General features: G+C 49.8%; 1 protein-coding gene and 1 pseudogene across 1 annotated transcript in view; both read right to left on the reverse strand.

Moving 5' to 3' along the window:
* Window positions 1–23,700, reverse strand: part of LOC135907018 (integrin alpha-PS1-like) — a 160,148-nt gene that overhangs the window by 77,626 nt on the left and 58,822 nt on the right. The window lies entirely within an intron of this gene.
* Window positions 11,639–11,809, reverse strand: LOC135907073 (U2 spliceosomal RNA; annotated as a pseudogene).

The raw sequence follows: 23,700 nt of genomic DNA on the forward strand, positions 1-23,700 counted from the left end.
GCCGCCTATTCGCATACACGCAAAACGCAAAAACGCTTTTCTGAGATAATAACCATTGGGCCGATTTTAATAAGATTTGTTGCATTTTAGAGAGAAAGTTAAATTCTGGAGCCTGTTGGAAGGAAAACCTTGATTTAGGGCCTGAATTTCTTTACAAAGAATTTTTAACAATTGTATACGTTTAAAAAATGGTAGCCGGGAGTTTCCATATTTGTCCCTCTGCATCAAAAGATGTTGGCGTTCTCTAAACTGCATCCGTTGGAGTATCTAAAGCGGAAAAAATTGGATATATTTATTTACAGCGTAAGTAATTTGTTACAATGTTTACGAGAGTATTGCGAGAGTCATACTCACATATATGAACGGTATATTGCAGAGCGGTGTGTAGTGCATTCATTTTGTCACCTTTAGACGTACTATCAGATGCAGTTGACAGAATTGTGATATCGATTCTTATTGCTGAGTCACAGGGTTGTAAACTTGATAGTTTCGCTTTCGGCAAACGCGATTTTTGCCATTTGTATAAAAGTACCGACAGCCTAAATCAAATATCCGCTTAAACAGTCACGAGATTTTCATTTTTTATTCGAACACAACAAACCTCACCTAATTTGGTCCAGTGGTTGCCGAGAAAATCGATTTCTGTTTTGCAGTGTATTTAGATGGGATCCGCCGAGCTAATTAAAGCTTCCTCATTACACCTTGCCGCAAGTCAGCCTTCGTCATTGCTATAACGCCGAGACGCTGTCTATTGTCCATACTCTTTATTGATCATATCGAAGCTGATGTTACGCCTTCGTTCAGAATGTTCGCGGATGTTCGCGTGATTTATAGGATCAGAAACAATGAGTGTGATATCAGATCGCTGCAGTCGGATTTAGACGTAGGTGGAATTCGGTGCCACAAGTGGAAAATGTCACTGAATGTTAAAAAATTTGTACACGCCACCTGCTCAAGGAAGCGCACATTTCAGACACGACATTAAGTAATATGGCATTAAAGAAGTCCGACGAATATAAATATCTGAAAATTTTAATGAGGTCTGAATTAAGGTGGAATAGGCACATTAAGCGCATCAGAAATAAGGCAATGGGTTCGTTGGGTTCCTACGTCTCAATTTCAGTCACTAAATATTGCGTGATGTACATTAAAAAACAATTGCATTTCACTCGTGTGCGCAGTTCACTTGAACACGGATGTTGAGATGATTCACACACGGACGACCTCGCGGATAAGCTTGAACAAGTGCAAAATAAGACAGCGAAGTTCGTGCTTAATAATTATAGAGGGAAGTTGTAAGTGACAGAACGTAAAAATAAATTATCAGGGCAACCATTAAAAGACCGCCGACAATGTCTTAGATTGAAATATTTTCACAGGGTTAATTATTCTAAAACAGAGATCGACAGAGAAAAGCACATTACGCGTAAGTCATCATTCTGTATCTCGAAGAGATAAGGACATGCATTAAAGGTCCGTGAGTTGCCGTTTAGGGGTGACGTATTTCGATAATCATTTTCTGTGCGACCCATAACTGAATGGAATGCTCTTTCGCCTGATATTGTCAGCATTGAAAACAATTCTTATTTTAACCACGCTTTATACAAAATTTGATGTTTGTAGCTAGTACTTCTTGTTTGATGTTTGTGGCTAGTACTTCTTGTTATGTAACTCCCCTGCTAACGGCCCGCTAGGGCGAGGCAGTTATGTAATGATAAAATAAAATAAATTTACTACAGCTAGGGGGTGATGTTAGGAAGCAATCACGAGTGGCACCAACGACGAAATCGATCTTTGAAATTGATCTTGAAGGCGACTTGGCGGGAAGAGCTTGAAAATAGTTTTGGCAGTCATCTTCTTTTATGTATCATTGTCTAGTTTGTAAATTTACATTTATATACCACCACCCCTCTCTCTCTCTCCATGCTGCATACCTTTCGTCGGTCATTAAACGGAAGCGAAAGAGCGAACGGAAATGGACATCGATAGTTTTATTCAACTGCTGAATGATGAGTACAGCCCACGCGCTGCCCGTTTTCTGTTCTCCCTGGCGGCCCCGTTGCGTCGATGGCACGTTTGAATCGTGAAAACACGCATCAAATTCGCATACTCCTGACTTCGATGCCTAGGCTCGTGCCCGACACGCATCGGGGCTTCGGGACGCATCGGGCAAAGTCCGGGCCCAGCCACCGTTCCTTTTTCGCCTGCCCGGGTCGCGAGCGATGGGCGTGCCGCGCGCACGTCTCGTCAACGCCAACGGCAGCAGAACAACCGTGCTTTGTTGATTTCGCTTTTTTTTTTTCTCCTTCCCGCGCACCATTACCACCGCATTCCGCGGAGGCACGCCCTGGTCTCCCATCTCCCACGCCGCGTGCGATGATGCTTGCCCCGCACGGCACGAAAGCACCGCAAGAAAACCCCGCGTCCTGGCGGTCATTAAACGGTAGCGATACGCGACATGAATACGACGGCGAGGAGGAAAATGCGCAACGCCGTCATGTATCCGCGCGTCAACGTGCAAGCATTAGAATCGCGACGCAGGAGGCGCATAACGTTGCCTCCATGTCATAAAATACCGTAAGGAAATATATGCAGCCGCACGGCAAATATTTTCGTCGGGAAAAATGGGGCGGCTGCGAACCTGCGGTGGACTATACCGTATTACCGTACGGCCAGATGTGTTTCCGTGCGGCAGTACGGCACGGCTAGAACTCTATTGTCTGTCTTCTATTCTGTGTACTCAATTACTAACCGCGCCTAACCGCTGATGTCCTCAGATATCAGCAGTACTGCGCAACACTTCGAGAACTCTGACAGTAAACCAAGAGCTCAGTAGAGAACTATTACAGAGTTTCATCCACGCCACCCCCGTCTCTACCTCCCTCCCTCCTCGAGACGCACGAAGCTGGTGGATAGCTTCAGAACGGCAAACGTCCTAAAAACGTTGTTCGTAACGTTACCCGACGACTCGCGCACGTTCCAGGCCATCCCAGCCAACCGTCAGCGACGCAGCGCTTTCGCTTTGCAGCCCGCTGCTGATGACATACGTGAAAAATGCGTGTACTTCTAGCCCGGTCCTGAGACTTAAAATAGCCGCTTGTGCTAATGCCATGGAGTGTTACAATACCCTCTCTGTTTTGTTGTACCAGGCCAGGGGCTGAGGTGGCTGCAGCCTCGCACTGGCGAGGCCTACGAAGAGGTGGCGATACTGCGTCTCTTACATCACGCCACACAAAGAACAGCGAACGAGACGGGAGCAGCTTATCATCGACTTGTACGTTAGCCTCCAACGCATTCTTCTTCTTCTTTTTTCGCAGTGGAAAGCTAAAAACGCATTGCAGTCTTTTCCTGCCTACAGGATGAAAGCTGCAGAAGCGGACGAGAAAACAACCACAAATCTGTCAACTGCCGATTACCCAACCGTTGTGCGATCTCTCAAGCGCACTGGCTGTTCTCGAAACGGAAAGTGCGAACCGCAGCGGTGCGAGACGCGCATGACAGGGCGCCCGCTCAGCGGCTCACAGAATCGAGCGGGTCTGCAACACGCGCCGTGACGAGCACGGATCGAGGCAGTACGTCGTGCCGATGACACAGTCGTGCCCGCCGGATGAGCGAGTGAGACGGCGCGTCTCGATTCACTCGATACTCGGAATTGCACGGCGCAGAAGGCCATTTGCATGCGTCCTTCTCGCGGCGCCGGAGAAGGGGGGAGAGGCGGGCTCAGCGCATTTCGCGCGGCGTACAGGCGCGAGATTCGTTGCGGCCGACGGGCCTCGCGAAACACAGCGGCTCCCGGCATCCACGACCTACAGCACCGCCAACGGCATCGGGAGACTCACGCACGCGAATCACCGATCACGCCGCCGCGGGGCCATCGCACGGAAGGAAACGAACGCCGACGGAAGGGACACGAGGCTCACACGAGGGCCGCGCTCTGCCAAGATCTCCGCGAAAGTGTGTCAGGGCCAGGCAGGCGACACGGGCCGCCGCTTCGGACGCGTGGATAGTGACCAGCTGCGCGATCAGTGCTATTTAGTCCCAGTAGAGTGTCGAAGGCATATTTATAGCGTATATATTTTCTTATACTTTGCTATTCCTAGTCTCCTTCGACGATGACCAGGAGGCGCCATCGTGTGTGATCAGGTCATTAAATATTCGGTAAAAGAGACGCGTGAGGCAGAATTCACAGATGGGCATATCCCTCCGACCGAGGTGAACTGTATATACACACCAACAGCGACCACTCGCAGCTTCCGTTGCAAGCGTGAACGGCGCGCTGTTTCTCTAGTTTTCACGTGATCGAAGCGCGGAGTACAGTCTATTATGGCATCCAAATCACAACATCGGCGCCAGGTTTGGCGGAACACGCGAGGCAGATAATAAGCGAACTGTGTATGCGCGTACAAAAGACCATAAAGTTTACGACGTTCGAGCGCGCAGCTATACAGGCGCCCCAGGGAAGACTCGCAGAGTGCTTTCGTTGTTGTTCTTGCGCAGGATCAGCGCTATCTGTCGCCGCACACGCTTCCCGGGAGAGTTTTCGAGGCCAGCTGCATCACGGGATTCCCTCGTCGATATCGCCAATGGGGAAGCCGCCAGTTCCTTCCCCGAGGTGCAACATTTCGTCATCGACACGGGACGTGCCTCTCTCTCGTTGCCTCACTTCCTGGGAGCGAAGTTGGCCCACTGTTCCTGGCACAACGAGATACAAGTGGTATCTAAACAAAGCCCGTTGAAATCCAACGAAAGGTAGCGGAATCTGTCAGACCTCTGTACAGGACACGTTGTTCAGAAGGGGAACCCCCTTAACTGGGAGTTTCTTGTGCGTGCCGTTGCAAGGTTGTCGTGATGCCGCGGAGCACTTCCTGCACGAAACGTGGCAGCAAGTACCCCGTTTCTTCGCTACAGCCGTTGAACCCAACTAGACAAGCAACCGTTGACACTGGAAAACGCCTCTTCTGCACGCGGGCAATATGACTTTGGCTAAGCATACTTGGCTTTCCCGATTTCCATTCTCTCACTTTCTTTTCCTGCCCCGTATCCTCTCCGCTAATTGCGCCGAACATCATTCCTGGCCATTACGGGAAAAAGCCAGCGCAGCACAAGACACGTGTGCGGACTAGTGAGTATACCGTTTCAGAGCTGTCTCTAAACTTGCTACACATGTATTTGTATTTGAAATGGAGCCGCCGGAAACGCTGTTTGAAGTCCTCCAAACTTTTTGGCAGAATAACCTGCGGCGAAGGGAACGCCATTCGCAAGGGTGTTCAATTTCTTTTTAATACAAATTGCAGCGACATGTGCTCGAGAAAGCACGGTCGTAGTGGTTATCGTGGCGATCTATGGAGAGAGAGAGAGAGAGAAGAGAGAGAGAGAGACCTAACTCGGACTCGCCTAATAAGTGGCGCTCGCGAGCGGTAGTTGCCGAGAAAAATGATTTTTTCCGTTTCCATGTATTTAGACAAGAACTCCCCATCTAAAGCATCTCGATCTAAAGCCGTGGTTTGTTAACAAAATTACTTGGAGCGCATATATATATCACTGTCTTTTCATTCTGCACGTTCCCCGTCTTTTAGTACTATTCACCACAGATTCAAGTAACATTTTCTCCGTCATCTTTAATTTCGCCTCGATCAAGGCATAAATACGTCCTCAATTACCTTAGTACGGATACTGCGACACACCAACAAAATATGCCCAATAATGACTGCGTTGTTTCCACTGCCCATCGATCCCACGAAGATCAGACGTGCGCCCTTCGGGTAGCTTTTGGGCGCTTAGGTTTTACTGAAAAGAAGATTTTTGGGTTGTGTCCTCGTGCGTCTATTTACGATGTGCATAGCCGCAAAAGCGTTGTTGCGTTCCTTGAAATTCGCACGCCCCTGTGTGACCGCTTGTGGTTGACAGAACAATAAACGCTTCATTGGGTGTGTGTACGGAGATCTTCTCTCCTTCCAACGTCTATTTTCCCCCTTCCCCATTGCAGGACCGTCTGCTTTGACAACCTCCCCGCTTTTCCCTTATACTCTCTCTCGCTCTCTCTCTCTCTACATGCGCGCAACACATGTATCGTCATAACTTATATAGCTTTGGGTCATAGGACGCGCCACCTGCGAGACCAACCTGCAGACGTCAGTCGGGCCACGGTGTTGGCTAAAAAGCCCGTATCGCTTCTTTTTTTTTCTCCAGAGTAGAGGTGTAGGGGCCGCGGCGCCTGCGAGTCTCCGGGCCACGCACCGGCCTCGTCGCGTCGCCCAGAGCCGCGCATTCCTCGCGACGACGGTCCGGAAGCGAGAGCGCGCCGCCCGCACGGACGCATTAAAAGCAGCCGCGCCGACGGAGCCGAAAGCGAGCAAAGCGGCTCGTTCATCTACGCATACGCATGACGCGCGCTAAGCCGCGCCGTCTTCTTGCTCCGCGTCGGCCTAGTTTTCGCCTCCCGCCTGTCCCCGTCGCTCCGGCCGTCTTTCGACCCTCGACTCGACGCTCTTCTTCCTCCGCGGCACTCAGTCCCGCCCGCGGCACGAGTGTCGCGCTTTCGCGCCGCTCCAAGAAAGCGCGGCGCCGGCTAGCCCTGCGCGCTGGACGCACTCCAAGAAATTCTTTTCTGGCCGGAGGAGGAAGACACCGGCGTGGTTTCGAGGTCGATCGGGCAGCGCGCCCGCAGGAGCCATTTTGGAGGCAGCGCCATTCATCCCGCTTTCAGCTATAGTGCCTGGCCAAGCTTTCTTTTTTTTTTTTTTAATCAACTTCCTAACTCTCCTTTATCTTTTCGTGCGCACTATAACCTCGGTGCTTCGCCGGCCTTGCCCAAGCGTGCGTTGCCCCAGTTCTCAGCGGGCAGCACGCTGACGTCCCGCTTTGGACACACGCCGGGTCGCGGCACGACCGCTATGGTTCGAAAATTAAAAGGACACTCTGGAAATTACGTATATTATGTAGCATTCGTGTCATTTATTATTTTTTTTTTCTCTCGGCAGCGACATGCACACTGGCTTTGAGTGAACGTGTCTGCGCACAAGCGCGCCTGTGACAATCACCTTGCTCTTTTCAGCGCGCATAGGCGTAAAGCGGCTAGTGTAGTGATCGTATCGGTAGATTAGCAGAATGCGTTGTTGGGCAAGTTGGTTCATTGTATTTGGAAAGATTGGATGCGCTTTGTAGACGATCACAAGGAAGTAGACGGGACAAGCTGTTGTTAGTTTGCGCCTGTCCCGTCTTCTTCCTTGTGATCGTCTACAAAGCTCATCCAATCTTTCCAAGTATCGGTAGATGTTCGCGAGAGCGCATAGTCATGTGTTGCTTTTTTTTTCTTGCTTTTTTTTTTAAAGGCTTACACGAGCGGCTAGGCTCTTATGAAATGCGCCGTGCAGTGGAGGGCTGCGACTTCATTTCAACAGCCAGGGGTTCTTCAATGTGCAGCCAATGCTCGGTAAAACAATATCTTGGTATTCCGCCCCCTTCGCAACGCAGCCGAAGCGAGTCGAAATCGAACCCACAACCTCGCGTGCAGCAGCAGCGGCAGGACGCTAATGCTACTAAGCCGCCCAAACGCACGGTGCGGGTTTGTGAGGAATGGACGACCATCACTGCGGGGCCAGAACAAACTGCATGTGGTCACAAATAACTTTCTGGCACGTGGATGCCTCAAGTGTTTCAAGCTACGTTTTAAAGCGCAGATATGATCATTACTTAGTCGTCCCTCGAAATATCGATGCCACTCACAAGACAAATTTTGCTCGAAAAGCAACACGGTCTGTACGAAAGCAGACGGCTTCGCTCGGTTATGCGGGCGCGTGGTAACTTGCCCCCGACCGCAAAAGCTTCCAGAGCACGGGATTCGTGGGGGAAGGGAGGTGAATTACGCATAAGTTAATGCAGCGGACAGATTGAAATGCAGAATGCATACTTCCCGATACGACTAAAATTTAAATGTCGGAGTTTACCATCCAGAAAGTGTAAAATGGCTTTTACTAATGAGCGACGCCATATATAGTGGAGGTTTCCGGATTAATTTTGAACACCTGTGGTTCTCTAACGTGCACCTAAAACTGGTGCAATTAGAGCGGACTAGAAGACTACAAGCATTCTATAGTACGACCACCACATCACTGCAAAGTCCGCAAGCAAATTCAATTTCTTCAAGAGTTCCATGCTCCAAAAGTTTTTTTTTTTTTTTTTAGCGGGGAGGGGGGGGGGGGTCGGTTGCGTGTCCATAGCAAAGACAACTGCTCCAATCACGCGGTGGTGGTGGTGGTGGTGGTAGTAGAAACATTTTATTCAAGAAGTTAATAAGAGAGTTGCTTGACAGCCGCCCGTCGCATCAACGCAACAGGCGCGTTTCGTGACAGCGCACTGGCGTTGGAAGCACGTCGAAGGTCGCGGCCGTATAAAGCGTCGTCCCCACGAAAGACGAAGGCATAAACGAGGTCGCGCACGGAAGCTTGACCACCCGCGGCGACGACAGCCCCGCAGCCTCGTCGCAGACGCGCGTGGCAGCCAGCTGCACACGAGCTGTCGAAGAAGAACAAGGAGCGAACACGGAACGCCACGACCCGAGTTTTCCTCGGGGACCGACGAGCGCGGGTCGCGGAGCAGTCGGCCGCCGTCAAGCGCGCAGACGAGACAAAAGGCGCGCGCGGCCCGATGCCCTCGACAGCTGCCGTCACATCGGCACAGACACACACGGGGGGAGGGCGCGCGAAGCCATCAGCGACGTCGTCCCCGCTGTGATCATCGCCAGCCCCGCTGGAGGACGCGCACTGATCTGCGGACGACGGCGGTGACAGGGGAGGGCTGCCGGCGTCGCGTCCCGGCACTGCTCGTCGTGTATGCGCTGCTGAGGGGGCAGTTGTTGGGGAGGGCGCAGGTGGGCGCCTGCAGCACCTACGCGCTCGCTGGCACTCGTGTACTACGACACACGCACGCATACAAACTCTGCTTTCGCCAACGCATCTGACGGCGTAATATAGAAATACGTGAGGCGCGCCTCGCAAAAGGATGCCAAAGCGGAGAGAGCGTAAGCGTAACGGCGGGGTAGATACTCTAGAGCGCTTAAAAATTAAAAGCGAGGAAAAGACGGCAACAAAGAAACCAGAGGTTCAGCCAATGGTAATTAAGTGAATGAAAAGGAAGGCTGGCCGTGCGTATACGAGACGCACGACGTACGTATACGAACACGCCCTCCCACGTTCTGTGCTGACGTCGGCTTCTACGTCATAGCTTTGCCGTTCCACAGAGAAGAGCATTTGCAGACACCGAGGCAAGCGGCCCTAACAACGCCAGCACATTTCCATCAGGCGTATATAGAAAACGAGGGGCGGTCGAACATCCGCGCTCCGTGTCGGCGGTTACACGCTCGCCTGGCCCGAGCCGCCTAATTAAAAGGGAGATAATTTCACATCTGACGACACAGAAATCTATTTTTAAGTTATCCAAAGCATGTTAACCGCGTCCTCTCTGATTCGCACGTCGTTGTTCTCACTGCGAAGGGCCTGTCAGAATCAGTGGGATGATGATAGTGCGGCGCATTTTTTTATGTTACTTATACAATACTGCGGACAAGGAGTCCAAGCAGGGACTCTTTGTCCCTGCTTGGACAATGAGTCTAAGCATTTCGGCACTCGTATGTTAGAAGAAGAAAAAAAAGGAACTTGCACTGATAATTAGTTTATAGATAAAAACAGTGACGCCGCTTGCCACTCGAAAGCATATAGCGATATGCTTAGCTGCAGTAAGACAAAGTGCGCGACTAAAACCGCCGTGAAGACGACCACTGGTTTGTCGAACAGATGGCATTAGAAGAATAATAAGGGGGGTGACAGTGCGAACACGACACGCCCTATCCATGCAAAGGCATGCTCCAGACAGGGGTCGTCACATAGCCGCCCGTTAAAGAAAGGAGGTAGAGAGGGGAGCACAATCGTGTGCTGTGTGTTAAGACGCGTCTCGCTAACTCGCCTCAGAAACCAGATCCCCTCCGTGGTGGTGTGCACGCACGTCGTGCTTATAACAAGAAACACACGCTCCGTTCAGTGGAATAAAAGAAAGAACGAAGAAGACATACAGGCCGAAATCATAAGCGAAATATGTATGCGGTTCAAGGTGACATAACAAGACGCAGGATTTAGCAACGACACCCTCGCACAATAAACAGAACATAAAAAGAAGAGCGCTGTCAACGAATACATTTTTGCGGATATAGATGGGCGGTCGGTCGGTAACGGCAGCACACCATTTGGTTCTGATGCGCAACCCTTTGTGACGACATAACGGCTACATAATTCTTGCTAATACATTGCTGCACCGGGCGTCTATTGACCGCAGAAGGCTGACAAGGCTAAGAATCAACAGGCGCATTATGCCAGGGCTGTCGCGAACCCATGGTCGGTGGGGGAGACGAGAAGGCTAGTGACTTGCCAGGCCCTGAGCCATGGAGCCTGAGAGCGTGGGCAGGTACCACTCCCACCTCTTCCGGCCCCATTGACTTAGCTTTACAATTTTAAATGGCTTTATCATTCTGCAAGTAGGCAAATAAAAAAGCAGGATGGATAAATTGAAACACGTGTTTAATCGAGAAAGGCCAATAGATCCGGACAAAAGTCCAGTACAAACCAAGTAAATAATAAAGAAGAAACCTAGCTCCCTCCCACTTTTGACTCCGGTTATTGCGCTATTCCACCTTACTGCGAACTCATGAAGACGTCTCCTAAGAGCAAGCTGGCCACGTAGAGTTACCCACTGCGCTCCGATATTGGCCCGATAACAAACCTCGATTCATCCCAGCTGCATAACGCAGTCCCGGGAGTTCCAGCAGAGTTCCTTTCGCCTACGCGAAAGGCCAGGGAAAGTAAACGGAGGCGGTGGTCGGGGAGAGGGCCGCTTGATAGGATCCGATCCATTCCGTTGGATGACAGCCCCGCGGGGCATTGCCTGACTGCGCGAACCATGCGGGACCCCGCGGCCCCTGTTGCCGCCGGGACGTTTCAGAGAACCGCGCGCCCGTGGCGGAAAGTGGGCGGCGCTCGTGTTTGCGCCCTCCGACACCCTAGAACTGAACCCACCTCGCGTTCTTCATCCCCGCCCCCGGTTCCTCTATTTGCGCTGACTGACTCGACACACAGCAGCCCGCCGTGTGTGGCGAAGTGCGAATCGCCGCTGCGGTTGGACGCCCCGTAAACGCCTCGCCATTCATTCCCGTTACGTTGGGCTTTGTTGCTCTCGTTCTGCGAAGAGCGCTGGCTATGCGGGCACAGACAGTGGAGTGAGGGGGGTGGGGGGACATTGATGCGGCCGGCTGACTCACTCGCACGGAACGAGTGCCACTTCGAGCTCGAGTTGTGACGAGGAACACTAAAGAGAGACAGGCTAAACTAGCTTAGACTGATAAAGTATTCTCTAAAAGCCCTATTTTCGTCAATTTCGCGTCAAAAGGCTAGTTAGCAGAAGAAAAAAATGAAAGTCGAAGTTCCATTTGTTGAATGTCGCGCCGAAATCCCAGCGCCCGCACGTAATTGTGACGTCAAAAACCGGAGTTTTTTTCTTCTTGTTTATACACAGCCAAACTGTATATGGCTAGGTTCTGGAAAAACAAAATACGCGCGTTTATATCGAGCCATGTATATCGGGAATTTCTCCCCATACGGGGGCCGATCGCGAAGATAGCGCAATACCGGGCCGACCTATGGCGGAGGTGAAGAAGCACTTCGCAACTTGTAAAAATAAGTTTAACGCCTTAGGTCCAAATACAACCCGTATCAGATATTAAGCTGATAAGAACAGACACTGCGCTTTGGCCCGCGTCGGCCATGTCTAGGTTCGCACCGCCCCCTCTTTGTCGGCGTTCCAAGCGCTCGCGTATCTCCTTTCCTTCCGCTCTCCCGTGGCAGCGTGCTGCCTGCCAGGACCACGAGGCGGAAAGAAATGCGAACCGCCCATGTGGCGCCGATCCCGCAAACTTGGAACGTTTCACCGGAGCAACAGCCAGGTCTCAGAGGGAGTTTGTGGGGAACCAATTTTGTGTGGCCTGTATTGTGTGTGACCGCTTGTGGTTTTCGAGTGGCCTCACAACCATTGCACTGCGGGACGTCGACCAAGGCACGATCGCCTTGGCTACGCTGAAGCAGTGTGTGCCCTCGAAGTGCGGTGAGGTGCGTGTCTGTTCTACTTGCCAGGATTCGTTAATAAAAGGTGCCGTGCTGCGTTTTGCAATAATACATTGCTATGTATACCCCTCGGTGCCTCATCATTTTCTGAGGCTCAGCATCGTGGAGGAGCGACTGGTCGCCCCTCGCCTTCATTTATGTGCATGCGGCGTTTGACGCACGGCAATGAACAGTTCGCCATTAAGGAACCAACATGCACAGCTTCGCTGGTCGCCCACCTTCACAGAGTGGCATAAAACTAAATGTTTGTTTGTTTGTTTGTTTGTTTGTTTGTTTGTTTGTTTGTTTGTTTGTATTTGGGCTGATGTGATTGGTAGGAGTATTCAAGCTATTAAACTGGGAAGGCTTAGGAGTGAGGATCAACGGCGAATATCTCAGCAACCTTCGGTTTGTAGATGACATTGTCCTGTTCAGCAACACTTTAGACGGGTTACAACAAATGATTGAGGACCTTAACAGAGAAAGTGCAAGACTGGGGGTTAAGATTAATATGAAGAAGACAAATACAACGTTAAACAGCCTGGCAAAGAAACAAGAGTTCAGAATCGCCATTCAGCCTCTAGAGTCGAGTACGTTTATCCAGGTCGGTTACTCACAGGGGACCCTGATCATGAGAAGGAAACTTACAGAAGAATAAAAATGGGTTGGAGTGCATACGGTAGGCATCTCCGGATCCTAACTGGGAGCGTGCCATTGCCATTGAAAAGAAAGGCGCACAACCAAAGCATTCTACCGGTGCTAACATATGGGGCAGAAACTTGGAGACTTACAAAGAAGCTCGAAAACAAGTCAAGGTTTAGTAAAAGTATTTCGAAAATTGCCAGGTTCAGTCTCCGGCTCCTTTAGAGTACAGTGTATAGTCCACCTTGTGCCGGTGAACTCGGCCCCACCCCAGCAGACGCCGACAAATTACCGATGTCAATGCCAGATGAGATCAACAGCGCTAAAAGGGCACGCACAGACATATATAGAAGCGACAACACACGGCGCCGTGTCAGCTTCTTCCTATTTAGCTCTCTTCACGTACCCAGCATGGTAGACCAACTATATAGCCCGTATCAACGCCTTGGTGCGAGAACGTCAAGACGGCGTCGGCACCACTCCTATCGCGTATTTTCTTCTATAGCCTCTTCTCACGGCAGGAGTACGTGGCCTCTCCCCAGCACTAGAGAGATAATTAAAGGAACGGCAGGGAATTTAACTCGGTTGCGCCTGGTTTGCTACCCTACACTGGGGTATCGCGGGGACATTGGCAGAAAAGGAAAAAGGAAAGGAGTGTAATGTACTGATGCAGCAGAATTTACGTTTCTATTTAGTGTCCTTTAATGTGCCTGTACCCAGCTCGGCACAAAGTAGGACAGCTCGGTCTTGCCAAAGTTTCAGTGCAGCGATGCAGACTCCATGAAGAAGAAGAAAAAAAAAAAACTGGCAAAAAAAAAGCACTCCCGCAATGTAGATTGAGCGAACTTGTTCTCTTAGGTTAATTTATCAGTATTGTCGGCCGCCATTGACGAACTGTAGTAGACACCGGCTTAATTCACAACGCTGAGTATGCGATCTATCAAAAACAGGTGAGACGGCTCAGCGAGAAGTCCGGTAAGTGCAGGAGACCAATAAAAATGACACGAGCCGCACAAACTTTCGTCAGCAATGTGCGCGTCGTATCCAGCTTTTCTGGACACGAGGGTTTAGTTCGCGTGAATGCCACCACGTGGCGTACTCACCTTAAACTTTTCAAACTTCCCGCGGTGACGCGTGATGACGTCAACCAAACAAAAATAAAAAAAGTAAAAGCTATCCCTGTGCATTGAACTTCGCCACAATGCTTGTCCCGCCGGCGTTATCAGTGTTCTTGATCAAGCGTATTCGCTCGTCGCCTGGAAATTGCTCGTCATCTAGCGTTTACTCGCGACGAGCAATTGTTGATTCTGGGCTTTTGATTCGGTTCTTTTTTTTTCTCTTTTCCTTTTCTTTTTCTTTTTTTTTCATTCTACGGAGTAAAGAAGATAGCCTAACCGTCAGAAGCACTTCGGGGCAGCCTTTCTTCAATCGGCATACATTTTTAACGTCCGAACATCGCACCGCGCCTACTAGAGACGCCGTCGTGGATGGATTTTGATTTTCCCTTATCGAATTCGTTAAGGTGCACACAATTATTTCACTAGCGACTTTGCAATGCGCACTCATGGGCTATCGACGCAGCTGCAAATCTAGATGTGCTTAAGTATCAGGACATATACATGGATATGTCGGTTTTTCACCTTGACACAAAAGTCACGAAACAAGAGTTCAGCAAACTGTCCCTGTGTCGTCGCAGGGTGTGAGAGGGGGCTAGTTGGTATTCCATGCTAAAGTGACTAGCGCAAGAGTGGACACGGGACACTAAAGAGGCGACAAGGATAAGCGCAAACTTCCAACTGGGCGCTTGTCCTTGTAGCGTCTCTCTATTGTCCACTCTTGCGTAGTAACTTCAGTCTGTGTCGTCATACGTTAGCATGCTATGGCCGAAGCTGCTCGCAATATTACGTCACATTTACTGGCCACCAGGCCAGGTACACCCTTGGGTACGACATATACAGTACTTGCAGTTAGTTTCCAAAGTAGTCTCCTATGGCGGCTATCCACGTGTGTGAAGCAAGAACGCTATTTAAAATTATTGTGGAATAATATATGCGGGATTTGTATGTTCTCCACATTTTCTACCATGTTGCCGTTCCACCTTTATTATATAGCCGCAATGTAGACTAGCAGCTATCGAACGCCATAAAGGCTATCCACATATTCAACCCTTAATGACCATCGGTTATCTTCCCTCCTCATTACATGTTGTCAAGAATGGCGAGTTGCGAAACAAGATTGCCACACAGTTACGACAGGGCGACACGACGCGCACCTCTCCCTCTCCGTCGCTGCAGCTGGGAGGCGTTCAAAGAAGCGACCTTTGCGCTGGAATCCGCCGCCTTCCTCCAGCCCTTTCGACATTGTGACGGAACTAGTTCGGTGCGTGAACAATGATTCCGGAGTTCCCCAACGCGGAGCTGATTTGACACGCATGGACAAGCTGCCGCGGGAACGACGTATTTTTGTGCTTCTCACGGTTCGGAGTGGCACGGAACAACGAGCGACCTTCGATCGGCAACGATAGTTCCCGGAACGGCACCCGCCAACGCCGTCGTCGGGCATCAGAGCGCGGTTGCCTTTGTGTACGTAAACTGGTCTGCAGAGCAGCGGCGCGTTGGTGATGAGTAAACGAACAGTCGCCGCGTCGTAGGACCGGCGGATCGAGTGTATAAAAACTGTGGTTGTGCGAATGCTGAGGACACTTTTCTCAAGCAGTCATGTTAGACTGATTTAATTTCTGTAAATAAACCCTTTTCCTCGTTCTCGATGAGAAGCAGTTCTTCACTTCATCAACGATCTCAGCGTAAATAAGTTGGACGACGGCATGGGCCAGCTACCTTCGAATTCATGCCGTACTCCAATCTTGGCAAAGGACCACGGACGATGGGGTTGAGCCCCCAATCCTGACAACTGGCTGACAGCGGTGAGATGGACTTTGCGACATGGTGCTGTATCTGCGGTGAGTGCTTGGTTTTTGCTTTGACTCTCTAGGCTTCATTTTGGGGTTGTTCTGTTTAGAACAGTAGGGAAGCTAGATTATTGTGTGTTAGCTAGGTTGTGTTTTCCTAGCTAGATTTAGAGAGCAGAATCAAGGCAGTAAAGCAGCAGTCATGGAGTTAAGGACACTGCTGAGAGACGAGTTGTTGATTGTTGGTGAGGAACTGGGCCTAGATGTACGCAAGGAAATGCTCAAATCGGAATTATTGGAGCTAATTTCCAATCAGGCCAGTGAGGAAGATATTGAAATTGGAATGGAACTTCTCAAAAAGAGAGAGAAACGGGAAAGATAAAGAGAAGAACGGGAAAGAGAAAGAGAAAAGCGAGAGAGAGAGGAACGCGATAAAGATCGCGAGTTTCAGTTAAGGAAAATGCAACTTGAACTTGAAAGCAAACGTTTGGAGTTGCCTCAAGGAAGTGAAGGCGCTCTGGGTCGATCAAGTGAGGCAGAATCGTACCGCATGGACAGGCTATTAAAGCCATTTGAGGTCGGGACCGACATAGGCTTGTTCCTAAGCGATTTTGAAAGGACTTGCGAGAAGATGAACTTCGGCCCGAGTACATGGCCGCATGGTTGCTGTCTATGTTGCCGTGTGAGGCGGCGGAAGTAATCGCCAGACTGAGTGTGCAGGATGCATATGATTATGCAAAAGTTAAGGCTAGTCTCCTGAAGAAATACCGCCTTTCAGCCGAAGCTTTTCGGCAAAGGTTTAGGAGCACAGGCAAGAAAGATAGCGAGGGCTATCCGGAGTTTGCATATAGCTTAAAGGCCAACCTAGTCGAGTGGCTTAAAAGCGCGGAAGCGTACGACAGCAGAGACATGATCATTGAATGCATGTGTCTAGAGCAGTTTTACAAAACCATCCCCCAAGCTGTGAAACTGTGGGTGCAAGACAGAGGTAATGTAAACACTGTGGAAAGGGCGGCTGAATTAGCCGAAGAGTACGCAACCCGTAGAAAGTTGAACGCCGAGGAGGGAAACTGGGACGGTCCAAATGGACCGCGGAAACCATTTCCGTTCAAAAAGGGTGCGCAAACTAGACGATCAAAGCCTGTAGACATGGCGGAAAAGCCCGCAGAAAAGAGCGAGGAGAAACTTAACGGAGAAACCGCACAAAAAGAACAGAAAAGAAAATTCGAATCTGTTAGACCAATTCGCTGTTACAAATGCCACAAACTGGGACATATAGCTGTAAACTGCGAGAAGTCTAGCGTAGTTTTTTCCTACGTGGAGGAAAAGGATGAGAATATGGAACTTTTAAGTCCATATCTCCACGACCTGCAAGTTAATGGAAAACCATGCCGTGTGCTAAGAGACAGTGCCGCCACGCTGGACATTGTCCATCCGTCTTACGTGATGGTAGATGACTTCACCGGAGAAGTAGCGTGGATAAAACAGGTTGTAGAAGAACACAGCGTGTGTCTGCCCATGGCCAAAGTCAAAATCAGTGGACCATTCGGGGAGCTAGAGACTGAGGCTGCAGTTTCCAAATTTTTGTCACTGCAGTATCGCTACATCTTTTCGAATCGCTCGAATCAGTTACTGCGTGACAGAGGGCTCAAACTGGGAGAGGGCATAGTACAGGCATTGACCCGAGGCCAAGCTCGTAAGATCGCGGCGCTTTCGGCTGAAAATGCTCAAGCTCCTCCAGCGGAAGCAGAAAAGGGGATAACTTCAATACCCGAATCCGAGCTAGGCCCGAGGAACAAAAGAACAGTTGAGGAGAGCCTGCCAGTTGACCAGCTCAATGAGAGCGTAGCACTAGAGTGTCAGAGTTCTAGCCTGCAGGAAGAGCAAGCAGACGCGCTCACAAGCGAGACAGGGTCGTTATTATCACCGGCCTCAAAGAACTTTGATCAACTCTTGCGCGTGGATAGAGAGTCACTGGCAGCTGAGCAAAAGAATGATGAGAGCTTAGCTAAATTACGTGACACAGCTAAAGAAGGCATTGCTAGGCGCAACGTAACGATACATGAGAGAGGAGGATTGTTGTATCGGCATTACAGAGATCGAAAGGGTAAGATTTTAGATCAGTTAGTCATACCTACTAAGTATAGGGAGGACCTTTTGAGTCTTTGTCATGAAAATGGGTGGTCCGGCCACCTAGGCATAAACAAATCAAAGGAAAGATTGCTTATGGAATACTACTGGCCTGGCTGTTTCAAGGATGTAGAAAACTTTGTAAGATTATGCGACGCCTGCCAGCGTTCTGGTAAACCAGGAGAGACATGGAAAGCTCCACTGAAGGTAGTGCCCTTAATAACAGAGCCTTTCAGACGACTGGTAATAGACACGGTAGGGCCTCTTCCAAAAACAAAATCAGGCTACAGGTACTTGTTTACCATGCTGTGTCCGGCTACCAAGTTTCCAGAAACAATCCCTTTGAAAGAGCTCAGCTTCACCGAAGTAGTAGACGCGCTTTTGACAGTGTTTGCACGAGTTGGGTTTCCAGCCGAAATTCAGGCAGATCAAGGTTCAGTATTCACGAGCGCACTGACTTCCACATTCTTGCAAAAGTGCGGGGTAAAGTTAATACACAGTTCTGTCTATCACCCTCAGTCAAACAGTGTAGAGAGGTGGCATTCGGTGCTTAAGCGAGTTTTGCGTGCGCTCTGTTACGAGCACAAGGAGGACTGGGAGAACTGTCTGCCGGCAACTGTGTTTGCTTTGCGAACGGTTCCACATGAGGCGACAGGGTTCTCACCAGCAGAACTAGTGTATGGGAGGACACTCCGTTCTCCACTGAGAATGTTAAGAGAGATGTGGGAGGAAAGAGGGGAGAGTCCAACAGTGGTTGAATACGTGCTAAATTTACTGGAACGGCTAAGCGCAACCCGAGAACTAGTCGGAAAGAACATGGAAATAGCTCAAAGGAACGCCAAATTCTATTACGACAAGAATGCGAGGCTTCGTACGTTTAAAGTCGACTTAACGGTGAAAGCGGAAAAGTGTAGGTTTGGTTGTTCGCAGGTTACTTATCTGGGCCATGTTGTCGGTCAGGACATGAGACGGCCGGCTGAGCTGAAAATAGCGACGATTGGAGATTTTTCTCAGCCGCGCACGAAAACGGACCTTCGTTCATTTTTGGGACTTGTGGGGTACTATCAACGGTACATTCCGAATTACTCGCAATTGGCAAGTCCATCAACAGACGCCCTCCGAAAGGGAGCACCGAGTAACGTGCACTGGGATAAGGACAAAGAGAACGCTTTTCAAAGTTTGAAAACGCTATTGGTTTCTCGCCCTGTGCTTCGCGCGCCAGACTACACAAAGGAATTCATAGTTCAATGCGACGCAAGCGACAGAGGTATGGGCGTGGTACTTAGTCAGGTCGGCGACGATAACGAGGAGCATCCTATCCTCTACGCCAGCCGTAAACTAAATGTAAGAGAGGAAGCCTACAGCGCTTCAGAGAAGGAATGCGCTTGTTTGGTTTGGGCCGCCCAGAAGTTGTCGTGTTACTTGTACGGAGCGAAGTTCATCTTCGAGACCGACCACTGTCCTCTGACGTGGCTCAATGAAATGTCACACAAAAACGGCCGCTTGCTCCGATGGAGCCTCACTCTCCAAGAGTACAACTTCTCTGTTAGATATAAGAAGGGAAAGTTGCATAGCAATGCGGATGGTTTGAGCAGGCTAATTTGAATTCTGCGTTTGAGGGTCCCGCCTAAATTTGAGGGTTACTAGTGTTAGCTTTTCTTTAGGCGAAGAAAATCCCCTCTCATTTAGCAGAATTCCCTCCATGATTGCTGAATTGGTCAGCAGGAATTTGCTTCAGAAATTGGCATAGTGAAATGTAGCATTTTTTTTTTGTTTCTGCACTTATGTTGTTGTTGTTTTTTTGAAGCCTAGCGAGTCTAAAGTGAGAGCCAATGCACGTCATCTCGGCGCAGAGCCGTGTTGTGGGGTTCATTTTGCAGTTGCCTGTCCTTGTTGGATGTTTTGGGGCGGTGACATCAATGCACAAGTGGTCGCTGCGAGCCTAGACATCAATCCCCCCCCTGGCCAGCAGCCGTTCTCTTCCTGCTATAGCGGTTGTCAGCGCTAGACAGTCGAGACTTTCGGGGCCATGGAGGCGCTGTCAAGAATGGCGAGTTGCGAAACATGATTGCCACACAGTTACGACAGGGCGACACGACGCGCACCTCTCCCTCTCCGTCGCTGCAGCTGGGAGGCGTTCAAAGAAGCGACCTTTGCGCTGGAATCCGCCGCCTTCCTCCAGCCCCTTCGACATTGTGACGGAACTAGTTCGGTGCGTGAACAATGATTCCGGAGTTCCCCAACGCGGAGCTGATTTGACACGCATGGACAAGATGCCGCGGGAACGACGTATTTTTGTGCTTCTCACGGTTCGGAGTGGCACGGAACAACGAGCGACCTTCGATCGGCAACGATAGTTCCCGGAACGGCACCCGCCAACGCCGTCGTCGGGCATCAGAGCGCGGTTGCCTTTGTGTACGTAAACTGGTCTGCAGAGCAGCGGCGCGTTGGTGATGAGTAAACGAACAGTCGCCGCGTCGTAGGACCGGCGGATCGAGTGTATAAAAACTGTGGTTGTGCGAATGCTGAGGACACTTTTCTCAAGCAGTCATGTTAGACTGATTTGATTTCTGTAAATAAACCCTTTTCCTCGTTCTCGATGAGAAGCAGTTCTTCACTTCATCAACGATCTCAGCGTAAATAAGTTGGACGACGGCATGGGCCAGCTACCTTCGAATTCATGCCGTACTCCAATCTTGGCAAAGGACCATGGACGATGGGATTGAGCCCCCAATCCTGACAATGTCCTGCCCATGCCAATTTCTTTTTCTTGATTTCAACTAAGATGTCATTAACTCGCGTTTGTTCCCTCACCCAATCTGCTCTTTTCTTATCCCTTAACGTTACACCCATCATTCTTCTTTCAATAGCTCGTTGCCTCGTCCATAATTTAAGTAGAATCCTTTTCGTAAGCCTCCAAGTTTCTGCCCCGTAGGTGAGTACTGGTAAGACACAGCTATTATACACAGACTGGATTCCAAGGGAAGGGAAGTGTAGCAGGGGGAGGCAGAAAGTTAGGTGGGCGGGTGAGATTAAGAAGTTTGCAGGGATGACATGGCCACAATTAGTAGGTGACCGGGGTTGTTGGAGAAGTATGGGAGAGGTCTTTGCCCTGCAGTGGGCGTAACCAGGCTGATGATGATGCTGATGATGCTGCTGCTGCTGATGATGATGATGACATATTCAAGGACCTCACGCGCAACTCCTGACACTTAATTGTATTCAAATTCAAGAGTTGTGCGACTGCCCAGGACATCCTCAACGAATGTTACATAACGTATTATGAGGTTTTACTTGCCAAAACCACGATTTTATTATGAGGCACGCCGTAGTGGAGGATTCGGGAATAATTTAGACCACTTGGGATTTTTAACCTGCGCCTAACCCTAAGTACGCGGGTTTTCGCATTTCACACCCATTGAAATACGGCTGCCGTGGATGGGATTCGATCCCGAGACCTCGTGATTAGCAGCCGAACCGAATAAAAGCTAAGCAACTACGGAGGGAAAGGAATGTTGGCAGTAGGAGGAAGGTGACGGCCGGCCCGTGAGACAATTTGTTCCCATCCTCATTGCTGGAGAATGGGTACCATCTGTCCAAGAATGACACCGTAGAATGCACTGTATTCAATGTGATGGAGTCCGCGTCCAATATTTCAGACCCGAATCATACTGTAATTACTGACGACCAGGCATCTCGCTAATACGTGCAGTCGTTTGACAGCTGCCGAGCGATGGCGTCGGCCGCAGGACCTCCTTGACCTTTTCTTAACACTTGCCGACATTCTCGCCTTATTTCGCACTTTTGCGTTTCAGCTTAACTGCTTCAACAGCCGATTTATTTGTGCCAGAATTTGGCCACCCTGTCAACGTTATGGTTTCTTATGTTAAGTCATCTTTTATATTGACACGTATACTTATCTTTATCGGGCAACCACGTTTCGCAGCCTAAAAAACGTAATCGCACAGCGTGGGACGCGCCTGTATGTATCCGAAGTTTCTGGAACGTTATCGATGCTTCTATCCGCTGTCTGTTGTCGCCGAACGTTATGTTATCTGATTTCATCACCTGACGCGAATGGTGCAGAACTTTGTGGAAGGCACGCGGGTCCGAACGATTAGTCTGGAACATTCGATGACTGCTCTAAAGAAGCCGACGCGCTTGACCCGCTGATCATATTTTCGACGATCGCCGAGCGTGTTCGCCGCTATCGTTGTGCTATAAGTGTAGCCTGTTTTGTGGGCACAGGTTCGCCCAATAAAAGTTAGTTTTGTCGTTCACAGTACTGCTACTGTGTTATTCAACGTCACGACCACGTGACAATATTTAGGCTAAGGCTGTCGTGAAATTTCCAGCGGTTTCACCTTTCCCAAAATGCCCGCATTTTCGTCGGCCTCTTAATATTTTGGAGGATTTTTAATAGACGTGGAAACCATTGCATGGCCCCCTGGCCAAGCTGCTCAAAAAGTCATTTTATATCCCTGAGGTCATGCGCAAGCTTCCACCTTCGTGCCGTTCCTCAACCTCCTGATTTCCCTGTCACCTGTATTCCATTTTGACGACTCCATTCCCACGGAAGTTGGTGACGATATGTCCATGGGATGAAAGCCATTTAAATCAATTCTACTGTGGATACGACAGCCGCTTATGCTCACTGTGGATGGAAATGTTGCGCTAATGAGCGCCATTCTGAGGGACCTAAATTGATAGTCACAAAATTATGCGGATCCGACGTATGTGCGAATCGATGTAAGCAAAGCTTTCTGTGTTTGTTGTCATTGTTAAACGTAATCTCCACAGAGTAGTCGGGCACCCTCTAATGAAGTGCTGCCAATGTTTGCCTGATTACGCCCACCATTGTGATGCAAATAAACGTAACTCCAACTCATTTTCTCAGAAATAAACGCTGAATGAAACGCTGACGTCATCCTGAACAAGATCAACAAGCGCCCTAGTGCTCGATCTTATGATGCCCCTATTCGTAAGCTTATATTCGTGATTTAGTTAGTTGGGGGGGGGGGGAAGGGGCGAGAGCGGTGTGTTCTTATACCGTAGAAACATCCCTCGGACCTCTCTGATGTGCTCGTTTTTATTCTCAAGTACCCAATGAAAACTGTAATCGCTGCAACTTCATGATGTCCTGGTGGCAGGCCACCATGGCATGTCGCGCAAGTATGACCGCGCTGATTCATTTGGGTTGGCATATACTATTTGGTGCGTCATACTTCGCCACATGCATTTTTCAAGCAGAGCTTGAAAAGGGCGGCCAACTCACTACGTCCTTTTCCTCTGTTTACTTCCGCAAAGTGTGTGTCTATCGCTGTGGTTACCAAATACGCCCAGCGGTATGCTACCACTCAAGCCTTTCTGTCGGCTGAGCAACTGAAGTCGCAGGCTTTCTTCAACACGGCGTCGACGTTCAATACGGCTATCCTCAATTACTTTTCGCGGACTTCGCTCACCGCCTTCCCTCCAGTGTCATCTCTTAGACTACTCGCTCCTGCTAGACACAACACAAACACGCAACGACCTTAATGAAGTATCTATAACACGCTAGTTGACATGCTGTCGACGTATATTTCCGCTGAGCACCGGGATTGGAGCGTGGTCATGTCTATGGTGACATTATCGGTCTACAGCTTCGCTCAACAACACCGCTCGTTACTCATCACTTTTTTTTTGCCGACAAGAGTATAGCGTATCTCCTCTGAATGTACTTCGCTTTAAGTGGGACCTTGCACGCCGCTTATTCTGTTGCGTTGACGGCGACCGTTGTCGTCAGGCTGCCGCCTAATTCTGAGCGTCGCAGTCACCAGAGTGCACAGAAAGCTGTCTTCCCAAACAAACCCACCGGGATTCGAGCCCATCTCCCAAATG

Source organism: Dermacentor albipictus, chromosome 1, assembly GCF_038994185.2.
Source record: "Dermacentor albipictus isolate Rhodes 1998 colony chromosome 1, USDA_Dalb.pri_finalv2, whole genome shotgun sequence".
Taxonomy (NCBI): Eukaryota; Metazoa; Arthropoda; class Arachnida; order Ixodida; family Ixodidae; genus Dermacentor; species Dermacentor albipictus.